This window comes from Lissotriton helveticus, chromosome 5_1 (assembly GCF_964261635.1).
Source record: "Lissotriton helveticus chromosome 5_1, aLisHel1.1, whole genome shotgun sequence".
Lineage (NCBI taxonomy): Eukaryota > Metazoa > Chordata > Amphibia > Caudata > Salamandridae > Lissotriton > Lissotriton helveticus.
The window spans coordinates 2,005,663,600-2,005,681,190 of NC_136065.1; the positions used below are offsets into that span (position 1 = coordinate 2,005,663,600).

A 17,591-nucleotide genomic window follows, 5' to 3' on the forward strand; every position below is an offset into this window, starting at 1 on the left:
CTCGTCCCTCGAGACCGCAAGGAGGACTTTGTGGAGATCGTCAAGGAGGGGATGTTGGTCTCTAATCAGGCCATCGGCGCCGCAGCAGACATATCGTTGCTGTCCGCGCACGGATATTGCCACGGGATTCACCAGAGACGCCATGCTTGGCTCAGGTTGACATCGTTGAAACCGGAGGCACAGCAACGCGTGGCGAATCTCCCGTTTTCCGGAGATACCCTCTTCGGGAAGCACGCGGATGATGAGATGGCCAGGATGAAGGCCGAAGCGGAGACCCTGACGGCAGTGGGCCTGGAAAAGCCCAAGGAAAAGAAACCCTTCCGACAGTACCAGCGTCGGTTTGGGGCGCAGGGTCGTGGAAGGGGGCAGTCTGCTGGTCAACATCAACAGCGGCAGCAGCAGCAGCAGTACAGGCAGCCCTTCCAGAAGCGACAGGGTGGTAGAGGTCGTCAACAGTCCTCTACCGCGACCAAGGGCCCGGCCGGGTCCCGTCCCTGAGCTGTTACTTCCCCCTCGTCCGTTACCCGCTCCGGTGGGGGGAAGCGTTCAATTTTTTCTGGCAGAGTGGAGAAAAATTACTCAGGACAAGTGGGTGCTGAATATTGTTTGCAATGGATACAGTCTACGTTTCACCAGCCCTCCTCCATCGATTCCTCCCGTCAGCTCGCAGTATCAACTGCGCGAGCTTCAGACGGAGGCGGACGTTCTGCTAAGGAAAAGGGCGATCGAAGACGTACCTCTGTCTCAAAGAGGAAGAGGTCTGTACTCTCGGTTCTTTCTTGTCCGCAAGAAGGACAAAAACGAGTTCAGGCCCATTCTGGATTTGCGGCAGGCAAACAAGTGGATTCGCAGAGAAAAGTTTCGCATGCTGTCGTTGCATCAGATCTACCCTCAGCTGCAACGGGGAGACTGGATGTGTGCCATAGATCTACAGGACGCATACTTCCACGTGCCCATTGCATGCAAACACAGAAAATTTCTGCGCTTTCAAGTCGGCACCAATCACTATCAGTACACGGTGCTACCCTTCGGACTGAAGTCTGCACCCAGGACATTCTCAAAATGTATGGCAGTGGTAGCGGCACACCTGAGGAAGAACAAGGTGTTTGTCTACCCGTACCTGGACGATTGGTTGATCAAGGCCTCCTCCTTCTCGGAAGCTCGAGCACACTTCCAGAAGACGTGCGTTCTCTTGAACAAGCTGGGGTTGCACATCAACATGTCCAAGTCGGTCCCGATTCCGGTGCAGTGCATCCAGTACTTGGGGGCCTCCATCAATACGCTGTCAGCAAGCGTGTCTCCTTCGGAAGAGCGACGTTTATCACTCGTTCGGAAGGCTCAGGCTCTCATGAAAACTCCGTCTACGACTGTGAGGACCGTGTCTTCTCTACTGGGATCGATGGCCTCTTGCATCTTTCTCACTCCTCACGCACGGCTACAGATGCGACCTCTGCAGGAGTGCTTGGAGGATCAGTGGGACCAGAGGAGAGGTTCTTGGGACGACAGGATACGACTGTCTCTACATGCTCTTCAGTCTCTGAAGTGGTGGTGCTCGAAGGAGAATCTCCTCAGAGGCGTTCCCTTCCACAAGGACATTCCCACACAGACCATCGTGACGGATGCGTCTCTCCAAGGTTGGGGGGCGCATTCCGGAGACCTGCAAATTCAAGGGACGTGGTCCCCGACGGAGTCCACGTACCACATCAATTTCCTGGAACTGAGAGCTGTTCACTTGGCACTGAAGGCCTTTCATCCGTCCTTTCAGACCAACTCTCTGCTTGTTCAGACGGACAACACGACAACGATGTATTACCTCAACAAGCAGGGGGGCTCGAGATCGCGCACTCTGTCGCAGGAGGCGCAGGCGATCTGGCACTGGCTTCTGGCTCGAGAACTGTCGATAACGGCCACCCATCTGCCAGGTGTGCAGAATGTTCAGGCAGACGAACTGAGCAGAATCGTGCAGGAAAACCACGAATGGGTCATAAACGACGAAGTACTAGGAGAAGTCTTCGCGAGGTGGGGAACTCCAGACGTAGATCTGTTTGCCACCGCCGAAAACAGCAAATGCCGAGGCTTCGCCTCCAGGTACTACCAACCAGGGACGCTGGGGAACGCGTTATGGATCAACTGGTCGAACAGCTTTCTGTACGCTTTTCCACCAATTCCCCTGATTCCGGCGGTTCTCATCAAGCTGTCCCAGTCCAGGGCGAGAATGATTCTGATTGCCCCGGAATGGCCCAGACAGTGGTGGTTCACGGACCTGCTTCACCGTTCTCTCCTTCCTCACATGAAGCTGCCGTGCAGGCCGGACCTTCTCACGAAGTTCGGGGGGCGGATGGTGCACCCCAACCTCTCGTCTTTGAGTTTGGCGGCATGGCTCCTGAAATAGTGCAATATGGCCATCTGCATCTCCCAGAGGATTGTATGGGCATACTGAAGGAGGCTAAGCGACCTTCCACTAGGACTTCCTATGCTTACAAGTGGAAGAGGTTTTGCATCTGGTGCAAGTCTAAGAACTATGACCCTACGTCATGCAAGGAAGATGTCATCCTTCCGTATCTGCTTCATCTGGCGCAGTCGGGCCTTAATGTCCATTCCATTAAGGTTCATCTGGCTGCTTTGACTGCCTACAGGAAAGGCCCTTCACAGACTTCCTTTTTCCAGATCCCTGTGATCAAAGATTTTTTGGAAGGCTTGAAGAAAGTGTTCCCTCCTGTCAGGCTTCCTTCGCCTTCATGGGACTTGAATGTGGTGCTGTCCAGATTGATGAAGGAGCCTTTTGAACCCATTCATAAGGCTTCGTTGCAGCACCTGTCCTGGAAGGCGGCGTTCCTAGTGGCCATTACATCGGCCCGCAGGGTGAGTGAGATTCAGGCATTGTGTTGCCAGGAACCTTATACTGTATTTCATAATGCTAAAGTTGTTCTGCGTACTCACCCTAAGTTTCTTCCCAAGGTTGTTTCTGATTTTCATATCAATCAGACTATCACTTTGCCTACGTTCTTTCAGAATCCTTCGTCTCCGGCGGAAAGGTCTTTACATTCCCTGGATGTGCGGAGGGTGCTGAAGTTTTATCTTGATAAGACTAAAGATGTTCGTAGGTCAGACCAATTGTTCATCAATTATGGTTCAGTCAGGACGGGTCTTGCCACCTCTAAACAGTCCATCTCTAGGTGGATTGTGTCCTGCATTCAGTTGTGTTACTGCAAAGCTAATAAGACCTTAGGGGGCAAACCTAAGGCTCATTCCACCAGGGGCAAGGCTGCTACGACAGCTATGCTCCGTAATGTTCCCATTGCAGAGATCTGCAAGGCGGCCACTTGGAAGTCGGTCCATACCTTTGCTAAGCATTACTGCCTGGATTCTGATGCCAGGACAGACGCTCAGGTTGGGCAGGCTTCGCTGCGGAATCTGTTCGCACAGTAGTGGCGTTATTTTACTCTCCACCGCCGCTTGGTGTGGGGATGGGCTTGCCATTCTATTCACTAGATTATGACTATACACAGAGATCCCCTACTACAGAAGGAGTAGTTTCTGTCCTGTAACTCCAGTTCTGTAGTAGGGGTATCTCTGTTATAGTCATAAGCGCCCTCCCGCCTCCCCGGTGGAGTGTTGTTCATGATCATAATGCTACAGGTCTGGCGTTTCCTACGCCCTCGAAAAGAACTGAGGCTAAGTTGGACCTGCTATGCATTCTGGGATACTGAGAGAAGGTTCTGGAAGGTTCCTTAAAGGCACAGTATCCTAATTAAGCCACATAATGGCAGCCTATGGGGCTTGTCTGTCCAGGTTCTTCTCTCTATCATTCCTGAGGGATTTTGCTGTTAAGCAAGGGAAATCTGTACAGGCTTTGCTGTTTTGTGGATTTTATGGTGGAATTTCTAGTTGAAGTACTGGACAGTGTAGCCTTTTTTGGCTGCATTATCTGTCTTTAAATTCTCTCTTAAGTGTCTATGCATTTTCTGCATTTTTTGACACTGTAAGAGATTATTTTTGATTGCTCCGGGGTCCACGCACATGGGCGGGACTATTCACTAGATTATGACTATAACAGAGATACCCCTACTACAGAACTGGAGTTACAGGACAGAAACTACTCCTTCTGCTGAGTAGCCTTGCAATTTTGAGCTTGTTTTCAGATTTCTTGATAGGCAAATATATCAAGTAAGTCTGATTTCTTTCACTGTCTGAGTAAGGCATCATCTTGTGGCGTTCTTCAGGGATTGTTTGCATCTTTTCATTCATTTAACCTTTATATGATTCTTTTGGCATAATTGATTTAATATTTTCTTCTATGCACTCAGACTGCTGCCACTTAGTTATGTGAGCATCTCTCTCTGGTTGAGTACTAGATAAGCTGTAATCATCTTAAGCTCAACAGTGATTTAAAAAAAACTACAACCTTTGCCCGGTTAGAGCTTTGCTGTTCTAGGACCTAAGCTTAATTCCATCGCTTGTTCCCAAGCTGAGTTGTGTTCGAAATTTTGAAAATATAATGGATTCAGCTTTGACAATGATAGATCAAATATTGGCTGCTGTAAAATCCTTGAAAGAGCTTGTGTGCCAGTCAGTGGAGAGTTTAAGAAAATGAGCAGTCTCCACCTCCTAAGCTACACCAAACTGGTTCTGAGACCAGCTTCCCCTCCCTTTGAAATGCAGTTAGGCTGACTGCCATTGGATTGGAGAGGAAAGAGTTTCCCCCTCCACGGTCTCTCCCTACACTGAACTATGAATAGGCAGGCCTTATCTCTTCCTGTTTCAAGTCAATAAAGCCCCTGGAAACTCCCCAGCTGCCCTTCCTGAGCTGATAGGGATAACTTGCCCCACATCCAGCTAAAACTGTCACCGATCTAAAACAGTGTCCTTCTCTTGGAACACTTTTCACACCTCATAAAGGTCAAGCACAAACTGGGCAGCCTCTGACAGGCTAATACAATTTAGCCTCTAGATGCTTCAGGCAGGACAAAAATAACTTCCTAAAAGTTACTTTTCCTAAGTATTTATTGAAGATCTAACTTCACCAATAACTGGGATTTTAATAAATCTAAAGACTAGACTTTGAATGACTAATCTAGCCGTTTCCAGTCAGAAGTTACAGATTAAAGTTATAATCTGTATTTTGACATTTTCTAGGAACCAGCTACAGCCCTGCCAGTGAATGGAGGAAAATGCCAGCTTAAATTTGACATATGCATCAAATGTTCCAGTGTTAAATATAAGGCTTATTACCATGTAGGCAACAAGGTATTCTTATGGGTGACTTATTAATATTTTTAATCAAGGTTTTATGCCTGTCAAAAAAGGTTATTTTGACAGGTTTGACAGCAGGCTTTTAGTCAGCTGCAGTCAGGCTACATTTGGTGGGCCTGAAGCCCCGTTTTACAGGCCAGCCCTGTGGATGGCACAGTAGGGTCTGCCGGACAGAGGTGGTGATTGCCTTCCACTCCCTGGGTGTGTTTTCTACATACTATATACTCTGGGACACCACCTAATGTATCAAAGGAAGTAAGAAACATTGGTATTATCATGGACTCCAAGCTATCAATGAATGCCCAAGTGGACAAACTAGCAAGATCAAGCTTTGTTACTATAAAAACTCTGCGACACATCTTCCCTCACCTGGGATTTTCACACAAGGTCCAACTACTGTATCTTTTGTCCTGTCTAAACTTGATAATGCCAATAGCCTCTACATTGGATCACCTTTAACAACTATGACATATAAAGCCATAAGCCCACATCTCCCCTGCTTTGAAAGCTGTACATTGGTTACCGGTTGCCAGAAGATCCACATTCAAGCTGCTTCGTATCACCCACAAAGTGATACATAGGACAGGACCACTCTTCATCAGGAATAAATTCACCTCCTCCACTCCAGATTGGCACCTTGCCTCAAAATCCCACCATACAAGAAAAAAAAACATAGATGACCCATCCTTCTCTGTTCAAGCAGCCAAACTATGGAATACTTTAGAAAGAAAACCCTATGCACACACATCTAAAATCAGATAAATCTTATATCGTAGGATATGTACTGAAAAATACAGGTAAGGTTGCAGACAGACAATAAATCTTTGTGTAGAATGAAAGTCTTCAATTCTTTAAAATACCATATGGGATATGTTTTGTGCTTGCTTTTCGTTTTTCTTTCAATCTTCAATAAAAAGAATTTGAAATAAAAAAAAAATGAAAACTAACCTACCCTGATAGTCTCAGATGTATCTCAGTGTGTAGCAGGTTTTCTAGGTCTTTCAGCTATGAGAAGAGTAATAGGGTAGTCTCAATTCTTTGCATTCCTTTGAGGGAGTGTCTAGGCTATTACGCCAAGGTAGAAGAAGTTCCCAAGAATTGTCTGCTAAGTAAGATACGACAGCACACCTCTGTTCAGTCTGGTATCTCCAGCCTGACTTAAAGGCTGACAGGAGTTATATATTGACCTCTGACTGCCATCATAATCAGGCCCTTAGTGTCAAGAAACAGAAATGGCCGTCCCTCTTTAAAACCTCATACAGGAAGAAAATTTACTTTATATAGATCCAAGAGTAAGAGTGTGCCCCAAAGGGATAGAAAACACTCAAAGTACAATGTATTCACAACCAGCATGCATAAACATTCGAAAACATCTTACTGTAAATATTCATTTCTGATAAGTAGTGTCAACTAATGAAAAGGCCCTAGAACAAATCCGGAGGGCAGAAAAACTCAGGTCATTGAACGCCACTTTGAAGTACTTAAAATCCTTGAAAATATGGTGAGGAACACTTAAATGTGAGCAAATTTGCAAAGAAAATATTTTAAATTGAAACACATTGGGTTCAGTGCACACAACAAACCAGTATTTCAACTAATAGTAAATATCAAATAAATCAGTAAGCATCAAAAGCTGTGCGTGTTCTCAATAGTCTTTCTTTTATTTCTCATTTCCACAGAAAAACAAACATGGACACAACCAACCTATAATAACCTGTAGGTAAGTGACACTATCTAATGAATCTTTTCTGCAAGTAAAAGGTAGCCGTAGGGCATCAGAAAGATTATGAACATAAATACTTACAACCGATGTACAATTCAAATCCTAAGAATACCATGAGGAAAATAGCAAATCATTTCAAGCTTTGTGGAGCAAATGCACCAGCAAATTAGATGAATACAGCAAGTGAAATCCTATCGGGGGAAGAAAGCACCCCCAGTCTACATCACAACGAAAAAATGAGTGAACGAAGAGGGCCTAATAAAGACACACCAATAACATTTACAGCACATACTACCCAGGATGTGGCCACTGTTATGATCATTGTACATCGGGAGTATTAATGCAGACCCTGTCCACACGTTACCCCAAAACATGGGGCTTTTCATAGTCTTTATGCTGCTTTCAAATACAAGTACCAGAGACAGGCTCTAGTTAGTTTGCAAAGTTAAAGAGGAAGGTGAAAAATGGGAGACCGCTCACATGGTGTTTTTATATATATTTAGTGCAGTTTTATGTATCGCCTATATGGCCCGAGGGAGTTAGAATGCTTTATAATAAATTAAAACGACGATAGCATATTACACAAGAAAAACATCCTGATAGGGGCACTAAAAGTGTATAAAATGAAGGTGAAGCACAACTGATTAGAGATAGAGAACAAAATCCTTGAAGAACCTGCAAGGGAAAACATGAACATCAGATAGTCGAGTCCTAGAGAGAGAGATCGAACGAGGCATGGAGAGAAATTAAACAACAGAATGAGAATCTCTTTGGGAAAGGAGGTCTTCCACAGTCTTGCAGCTCAGCCGGAGATAAATTCAGAGCTAGTTTTCTTCTTTGAAGGCTGTCACTCGAGTAATAGAGAATTAGAGCTGCGCAGGAGGCAGTGACGCCTGGGGCTTTCAGCTTCTCTGCCGCTACCAGGGTCCCTGTGTGCAAGGTTCTGTGAGTGATGCAAGCTAACTTTCACTGAGTGGGATGCCACTGCAGTTATGTGGTCATACGTCTTGCATCTGTTGACAGATCAGGCTGCTGCGTTCACCACATCTCTGAGAGGGGCAGAGAGTGCTCTGGTTACTCCTGTGAGGAGGGAGCCCAAGTAGAAAGAAAGAGGGCTTAAAATAGGGACTTCAGATTTTACTCAAGAATGAACTGTCTGATCGCCCAAAGCAATCTAAGCTGCTCGAGAGCACCAATTTGGGACTGGTGCTTAAATCTGACTACGTGGGTGAACCCGTGAATGATGACGTGAAATGAGTGCATCTAAGGTTGTGCAGGTAATAAAATCTCTTGGATGAAATGAGGAACATTTCAGTTTTTTAGGGGGTTGAGCTTCTGGTGGTGGTTGAACATCCACCTTTGAAGGTCTCCATAGTTTGGAGAGGAGAGAGATATCAACCTGAGAGGAAATTTGAGATATAGCCTGGACCACGGGAATTATGCGCGGGGGGGGGGGGTGAGACACCAAAGCAGAGAGGTTTGCATATAAGGAGGCCAGAACTGCCGGCATCGAGGCATCTTCAAACATCATCTACAACTTGGTGGAGAGCGCTTTCAGTGCTTCGCCCATGTCAGGAACCTGATTTATTTATTTATATTGTTTTCTACAGCGCCACTTTACCACACATTGGGGAATATATGACTGCACAGGCCACACTGTCCCAGGGAAGGAAGCTAGAGACATCATCTACCATATTGACGTTGCTGCCTCAGCAGAGATTAGTTGTGAAATAAGTTTTTTCAAAACACAGCATTTTGCTGGGAAGACTTTTGCTGAAATCATTTACACCATTGAGTTCTTGATTTCAGGCCTTGATACATTTTCCTGACAAGTTGATCAAGAGAAGGTGGTCTTCTGACTTTTTCAGAATGATATGATGTCCAGGGTTGTTCTTAGTTCAATCATATTTGCTGCAGCACCTACGAATCCTCGCTTTAGGGCTTGCAGTGTTCAGAAATTCGATTGAATATGTTAATAAATCTGTTTGGTAGCTCAGTCTACCTCTGTGTTGTGCCTTGAAGGTCGAGACAGGTAACTTTTATATTTTATCTGAGCCTCCAGCGAAAGTCAGTGCAGCTCCCTCAGAGCTGGAGAGAGGTAGTAGAATTTATTTTTCTTTTAAATTTGATCAGTGGTAGAAAGGAGTTCAAGGAATGCATTTACTATGATATGGTTTGAGAGCCGAGAGGAGACCCAGCTTTCCAACACCTTTATTAGAAAGGAAAGATCCCAGACTGCCTGAAAATCAGTGGAATCGTTGGGATCTGCCAAACATATCCTAAGAAGGAGTGAGACCCTCCGAGTTTGAGGCAGTCGTGGAATGAGCCCTGCAAGAGGGGTGAGATGATTAATGTGATCCATCAGGATAAGATGTGTCAGGGCAGCCCCTCCGCGCTGCTGCTAGGCACTCTTATCACTGAAGGGGTTAGTGGTTTTCACATTAGCCATTGTGTTGAGAAGAGCATCCTTGGTGACTTCCATGAGGTTAGACCATCTCCACTGGCCTTTGCAAATATGGTTAAGGACATCAGTAGCATCAGGAACGTATCATGAAGAGCTGCGCTGGCTCAGAGCTGAGCACCTGTTTTTTTGCATTGCATGTGCCTAACGTATATACAGATAACTTGTAATTTTGCATAAACGTTAATGCAGAAGAAGTAGGGCCACAGAGAGGCAATCCGTGCTCTCTTTTTCCCCCAAATTCAGCTGTTTGCATTCTATGCATCAACTTTAAGAAATTACGAGTCCAGTTGAAGGCTAGGTGTAGCCGAAACGCGTAGGCCATCCTGTAATTTGCACTTTTGAACATGGTGTTGTAAAATAAAATTAAATTGAAACTCATCTGCTGCGGTGCCGTGACTTTCTTGCTGGAAGGAGAGGAGGCGGAAGAAATCGAAGTTATATATATATATATATATTTTGCTTCTGGTGTGTGTAAAGTTCATATATATATATATATTTATATATATACATATATATAAAAATATATATATATATATGAACTTTACACACATCAGAAGCAAAAAACGTGCTCTGCAGTGGGCCAGGGCAGCTGTTCATGATATGACCTTAGAGGTTGGAGGAAGGGAACGCCCAATTGACTACGGTCCTTGTCAAAAAAGTGCACAGACTCTTCATATTTGGCTCTAGAGTCTTCAAAGTTGAAAGATGGAGAGGGCACCATCGTAGGCTTAAATATGTCAAAGATGAGTTTAGTGTTATTAATGGAGTTATCCAGCAGAGTTTGGCAGTGTGTGGATTTAGCCATGAATACATGTTTGTCGTAGTTTCTCCTGGCAGGCCTGAGCAATTGAGCCAGACTCCACCTGGGGTTGAAGCTTGTGTCTGTTGATGAGAATGAACTTAGTCTAGGTTGGGTGTGGCTTGTGACAGGCTGGAGGATTGACTAGCTGTTATGTAATGGCTTAAAAGTAGGATCCTGGGTGTGGGCTTAACTGTAAGATTTAGTTGTATATGTGTTGTTGTATGCTTATGTAGGCCACCCATTGAATAACATACTGCATACATGTCAGGGGAAAGGTTTGGATGGGTGTGGATTGGGATGAGTCTATTCGACCACATTGGTTAGGATCAATTTGTTCAGATCCACTTGTTGAATTTAGATGAATCTATGAGAACCGTATTGGACAAGAAAGGAGAGGAATCAATCGACAGTTATGAGATGCCCATGAAGGACAGAGTCTTGTTCATGACTTGGTGATTCACTCTGTTGAATGCATGAGGGTTCCGATGAGTGAATAAATGGAAATGTGAAAGTAGGTGAAGAGAGCAGAGGATATTTAGTTTACGGAAATAGAATGGTGAACATAGATGGATGAACAAGTGCAGTTGTGCTGATGGATACATGAACAAATAGGAAGATGGATTGAATGTTCAATGATAGGGAGACTGAAGAAAATTAATAAGCATGAATGAGTTTGAGGCAGTTTGAACAAATTAGGTCATGAGGATGGATGGAAAGATGCAAGGATGGATAATTGAATGACAGTGTGGCGATCAAGGGTGAAAGGATAGGTGAGGATACAATAATGAATGAATGCGAGGATGGGCAAGTGAACTGAGAATGGATGATAGATGAGTGAGAGTTTGAGGATGGATACATTAAAGTGAGAATGAATGAGTTAAAGTGTAAGTATGAAACACTGAATGACTGGATGAGTGTAGGGGCAGATGTAAGAGTGAATTATAGAATGTGAGCATGGGCTTGCGGTATAGTCTTTTCATACCAGAAATAATAACATGTGTCTGTTGCCACAGCGGCCCATGAAAAGTATTGTAGAGTGTTGCTTTTGTTATGTACACCTTGCTTTTATTTGGATATTATGCACCAGTATATGTGTAGCACACTGCTGCAGTTCCCGAACTGCCTGGATATCTAGACCCCTGGCCCAACCCACTATGAATCCTGAGGAACTGGGCCAATTAGCCCTTCTGCACTTGACTCTCATTGGTAGCTGTGGTCGAGCAGTCAAGGCACCCTGAGTGGGGGTGTGGATACAGGCCAGTGATCAGAAACTCTTAAGTGCAAACTGTACGAACAGTACATCAATGTCCAGCGAAATAATTGCTTTTATAAGAAAAAGTAATATTTGATTTCTAACTCTACAAATGCAAATAGATGCAACATTCAAGTGGAATAACACAATCTCCCGTCAGGTCGGGCCTCTAGTAGTTGTGAGGCGAATTCCTGTCCCATTCTCCTTCGTGAAACGTCTTCAGGATTATTCCACATTTACTGGTGGCTACATCAGGGAATGCAAACTATTAGACTGTACTCGAGAGTTCCCTTTTAACTCTTCAGGATCTCAGTAAAAAGTGGCCATGGTGCCACAGCACCTTCAGCAGTGAAGCTCGGGGCCCCAAAGGCCGTAGTTCAAGTCTTACCCACAGCTGGAGCCCAGACGTTTTTGGCGTTACAGTAGGTGCACTCAGCTTGGACAATTGCAAGATCAGATCCTGCTCAGAGAGGTCCAGCTTCCCGCAGTACATGCAACAGCGGTGGAAGGGCACAGGCTTACTCTCCGGAGTGGCATTACCCCTATCCCAAGTGATCGGAGCAGCTTACAGCTGCCAGCAATGTGGTAAGTCAAGTTCTCCCTGGTGGGGTAAATTAATTCCATTGGTGCCTGACTGGAGTCACTCGAGGGCGCCTCGTCCTCCTGGGCGTACTGGTGATCTATGGGAGGAGTCAGTCAGGGCAGATCCTTCGGTGCAGCTAGAACCACCGGTTACAGCCTCACTTCTGCCCCAGAAAATAGACCAAAGTTTTGGAAGACTTGGTCCTGGCAGTCCCTCCTGGCACATGGAGTTGCCGTTGTGCCTTCTAGACGCAACGCAGACTCCTCTGGTGCTATCACCCGCACCACTGCACCCCTCCTGGTCACACACTTTCACCAGTCTCCCCCTGTGGCATACAAAGTCACTGCAACAAAGCCATGTAAGCGTGGCACCCTCCACCCATCGCTTGATATTTGGCAGAGTCTACGGCGGCCCTCTCTGGCATACAGGGGTCGCTGAAAACAGTCTTGCACACAGGCTACGGCCCAGTCGGTGCTCAGCCGAATCCTCAAACCTCACACAGGGAGTCCTCACAATAGGGCTCTTCACTGTTCTTCACTCCCTCCAACACTCCTGTTCCTCACAGGGCACACTGGTCACCCAACTGAGAGACTAGCTGTGAGACTAGCTTGCCCTAGCCCCCAGTTCTGGCCACAGGCAGAAGTCTATCTTGCAGAGCTTCCCCTTCTCACACAGCCTGTCTGGCTGCTTGGCAGATGACAAATTTGGGAACTTAGTCTCCCTTTCTTATAGTCCTTTTCCAGACACCACATGTGATTTAAGGTCTGGGTCTTTGAAGTTTTATTTTTGGGTTCTGCTTCTTTAGAAGTGGGCGCTTCTCTTCATCTGCCACAGCACGCATGACTCTGAAGCAGATTTTCCACAACATAATTCATGGAAGTGACCAGAGTTTACACCTGGATGTCAGGCACAGTGATATGTGCATCAAAAGGTTAATCAAAGACGACCTCCTTATTATTCTCCTAGATCGACTATGTGTAGTGCCGAGCCACGTGTAGTACTTGATTTTTCTTTCTTTTGCATGGCACATATCATAAAAGCATGTAGTTTCCATTTTACAAAACAAGGGCCTGGAACGGCTAGAGAAGTTGAGGAATACAACCCTCTAAAAGGAGACTTTTGGTCACAGTTAAACTCAAGACCAAAACTTAAGTTAAACTGAAACAAAAGTCTAACTTTATTACAGGTAAATGCCCTTTGTGAATACCGAAAATTGCAAAGTTAGACTTTCGTCTCAGTTTACCTTTGTGAATCTGGCCCATTGATCGTATGCCTTCCCTATTTTGGCTTTAGTGGCAGCTTGAAAAAGAAGTTGAGAAGCAGAAAAGGCAAAACAAAGGGCAGACAAAAAACAAGCAGAAAAGGCAAAAGAGGGCAGAAAAATTAGCAGAAATGTCAAAAGAGGTGGTAGAAAAATTTGCAGAAAAGGCAAAACGGAGCAGAAGAGGGCAAAGCAACAGAAAAACAAGCAGAAAAGGCACACCAGAGCAAGAAAGGAGCAGAGGAGGCACCAACAGAGGGAAGCAGGTAAACAGGCAGGAGAGGGTAGTGGACTGCAGGCAAGCTGTTTAGTTGAAGTTTTGCAGGGAGAGCTGGCACAAGGTGCAGGGGCGTAACAAACACCCCCGCAGCCCACGCGGTGCGGGGGGCCCCCAGTCTTCAGTAGGAGAAGGGGGCCCCCTCAGCTCTTCGGTAGAGAGCTGTGAGAGAGAGGCTTGCTCTAAAGCAGCTGCAGTCTGCAGACTGCTCTGAGCTCCTCGCTCTAACCCAGGACTGAAGAGAAACAAAGTAACATGTTCATTGTTTCTCTTCAGTCAGAGCCACGAGCTAGGCCCGGAAAGAGGATGGGGGTGGGGGCCCTCGGAGACCGCATTCTCCACAGGGCACTAGAAGGGACAAGGCAGCACAGTGCTGAAAGGGGCAGGAGAAGGATTGCAGCTCCCTCCAGGAACAGGATATGCTGGGGCACATTGGAAGGTAAACAAGCATTTGCAATATATGGTTTTGCAATATATGCATTTGCATATATGCAAGTCATGTATGGGTGGATTGGAATTGTTAGTAGTGGAATTGTGTTGTGTGGTGAAATAATGTGGCATGGTGTAATTATGTAGATAGTAATTGTGGGTATTGAGTGTACTGGAATTATGTGGAGTGGGATTGTGTGTCATGGAGTGGGATTGTGTGTTTTGGAGAGAGATTATCTGGAATGGTATTTTGTGTTGGGGAGTGGTATGTAGTGGAGTTTACTGTTAAATATTGTAGCATGAGGTGGAATTTTGTGGTGTAGATTGGATGTATATGGTGTGTTGTGTAATTGTGTTGTTGGTTTGAATTATGTAGTTTGTTGTTGAATTATGTGGTGTGGAATGGAAATGTGTAGAGTTGAATTTGTGTGACGTGGAAGTGTGCACTGTTGAGTGAAAATTATGTTGAGTGGTATTATGAGGCATGGTGTGAAGTGTAGTTATGTGGAATGTTGTTACGTGGCATAGACTGGATTTATGTGGACTTATGTGGAGTGTATTGGCATGCATGTTTAGTTTAATCTCCATTATTGTATTTCTGTCGAACTGCACACACCTCATTTCAAAGATCACAACCTCTCTTTTGAAAGTCTTCCACCTGAAACTTAACAATACCTAATTTCATCTAGCTCTAGTAATCTCACCACTTCATCTGCATTAATGCTCATATCTCCGACTATTGATCACACCTAACTGTTAATCGAGTTTACCACAAAAAAACAGGAGTGAATGCATTGAATGGTTTACTTGAGTGCACAGGACTAAACAGGTTACCCCTTGCCAGGGCGCACTATATAAATTATATTACAGTATAACGAATACAAAACTACAACAATCAATCCAGCCCATCTACTCTAGTGTCTCCTCGCTGCTTCAATAGAAGGCCAAACATTCCAATGGGATAGTAAATGTCAGTAAATTGTCATATAACCAAAAACTGGCTTTCTGCTGAGTGGGGTACAAATGCAGCCCTAGGGGTTGATACTTTGCAACTAGAAAGTTTATTTTCTCTGGCTAAAGTAAAACGAGTTTTAAATTAAAGAGTTGCGGAAATTAGTTTAAAAAAAAAAGCAAATGAATACATTATTTGACCTCTGAGAAGGCAGTGATGCATTCTTTTCATGGGATTCAAGAGAAGGTATATTTCCTTGTATGATCTCAATTCCTCAAAAGCATATTTGAGATCTAATCTTAAGAATTGGAATCTGAATCGACCCCATTTGGCAAAATAAGAGGTCTCAAAGTAAAACATTTTGTGAGCAGTGGACAATCAATGTATTTGTGATCAGAGGGTGAAATATAGTATTACACATTTCCACTTAAATTGTTTGTTTTTCAGTAAAGAAATAAAAAATTCTAAATCCCAGTTTTGGGGTAATATGTATCCGCCAATCTGTCCGAACGAAGCATTAGTCACTTTACATGAATTAAGTATCTAGATATTGGAACTGATCTGACTAATTACATCAAGTCAACTCAGAAATTGTCGTTTTTTGAGTATTGCGTGCTCCATTTCTAATCAAGCACTTTACAGAAACAATAATATATATAAAAGTCTGTTTTTAATGCCTATCAGTTGTCAACAGTAGGACGAGCTTTGCTTAGGTATGTTTGTAAATGAAAGTTTCTAAGCATGCCCCAGAGTAAAGTTAAAATATCTTCGTTTTGCGATGTCAATAATCCTTTTTGCTAAAAGTTAAAACATCTTTCCAGATAATTAAGTATTTTGCAAATAAATAATGCATATTATAATTTTTCAATGCTTATACCTAGGTAGTGGCTAGTAAAGTTGTTTTTGCAAATGAACATTTCTGTAAGCACTTTATAAAGTAAATATTCAGCTAATAAGCTACATTTTTGATTTTGTATACCTTGTTTTTGCATAATAGTTCATTGTTATATAATTTGAAAAGACTGTTTTGGAAAATATACATTAATTAAATAAACAAAATACAGAAGAAACTGGGCAAATGCAACACATTAATATATATATATCTTTTCCTGAGGAGGTTCTTTTATATATATATATATATATATATATATATATATATATATATATCAGAATAAAGCTGTTTACCTTTAAGTGTGTTCCTAACTCAACCTCCCTATTTTCCAGGTTGAGAAAATGGTGTCCATGAGGACTGGTGCCTACTAAGAAGTTTTTGTTTACATAAACCAGGTCCTGGCAGAGGAGAGATCCGAAGACCGTACATCTGCTAAAGAAGAGTTTACTTTTCATTAATTCGCTAGTTGTTCAAAAGAGAAAGAATTTCGGAGTAGTTAGTTTAATTGCATAAACTTCATTCACCATAGTCTGGCCTAATAAATACAAATTCATATGTGTGTCATGGTTATTTTGCACTTTCCATTCAAAAGGCTTTTTTGATTCACTAATAACAAATCCTTACCAAATTTGGCAGAAAAGTATGGCGTTGAGTTTATTTGCTCTGTCAGGATTTCAGAGGGCACAAAGGGGTGGGAGCAGATTTAAAGAGGAGGTCCCTGTTTTTCCTTTTGTATGTGCAACAGGCATTTTCCTCTAAACAACAGAAAAACCTCTAAACAGAATTAATGCAAACTTGTATGATATAACTTTACCAAGAACAAAGGGGCTGATTACGATGCCATCATCCCGGGGCTTGGGACCGCCCACCTATATGGCAGCAGTCCCGCACATGGAATGACAATGCGACCACCACGGTGGCGGTCGCTTTGTGTATCTTTACCATTGCGGAGGGTGCTGTTGGATGCAGCACCTGCTGCAATGGTAAAAATGCAAGTTTGCATTTCCCTGCACTACGTGGCAGGCACCACGCGGTGCCCGCCACATGGTGCAGGGAAATGTTGCCCCCCAAGTAAAAAAAACTTGAATGCTCCTACTGAGGGGGGCCTGCTACTGGCTCCTGAAGTATATCCCTGCCAGCCTGTGAATGGCGGTTTAACCACCATACATAGGTTGGCGGGGTTGCCTGCTGGGCACTACAACGAAAAAAGGGGCTCTACAAACACTGAAAAGATTATTTAAAGATAGAGTTAGACACCAGTAATTGCTGAAGACTTAGTCATTAAGAGGAGTTGGCTCAGTTAAGGGTGCAGTCAAGGGTACCAATCTACTTAGGGCGCAGTAGTGAGCCAAGCGGAAAAGTAGGTATGTCCCCAATTCCAAGATGGACACCTGAGCCAAGCGGAAAAGTAGGTATGTCCCCAATTCCAAGATGGACACCTAGTTTACAGTACAACAGGAAGCAGCACTGAAGATTTTAGCCCAATATGTAGGCATGAGACTTACACACATCTTAGCATTTATTTTAAGTCCTTTGTTTGAGTGGTGTGCTGGTATACTGCATATCGAGTTTCTAGGAGCTTAACTGTGCGAAGCTCTTCGTTTTGCACATCTTGACCGAGTGGAAAGCGAAAGAAAGAGGCTACAGTGAGCCCTTGTGTAAAAAATGTAATCATTCACTGGCACTAACCTAACCAAGTTATT

At 44.1% G+C, this 17,591-nt stretch overlaps 1 protein-coding gene across 3 annotated transcripts in view; it reads left to right on the forward strand.

Moving 5' to 3' along the window:
• LOC144756166 (E3 ubiquitin-protein ligase TRIM39-like) overlaps nucleotides 1-16,436 on the forward strand; it is a 220,932-nt gene extending 204,496 nt beyond the window's left edge. For 2 of the 3 annotated variants that reach the window (XR_013595092.1, XR_013595093.1), the window contains 2 exons: nucleotides 6,933-6,973; nucleotides 16,221-16,436. The gene's annotated coding sequence lies outside the window, so the exon portion shown is untranslated. The remainder of the gene's footprint in view (nucleotides 1-6,932; nucleotides 6,974-16,220) is intronic. The other variant, XM_078645746.1, reaches the window with a different exon arrangement.
• Nucleotides 16,437-17,591: the final 1,155 nt, after the last annotated feature.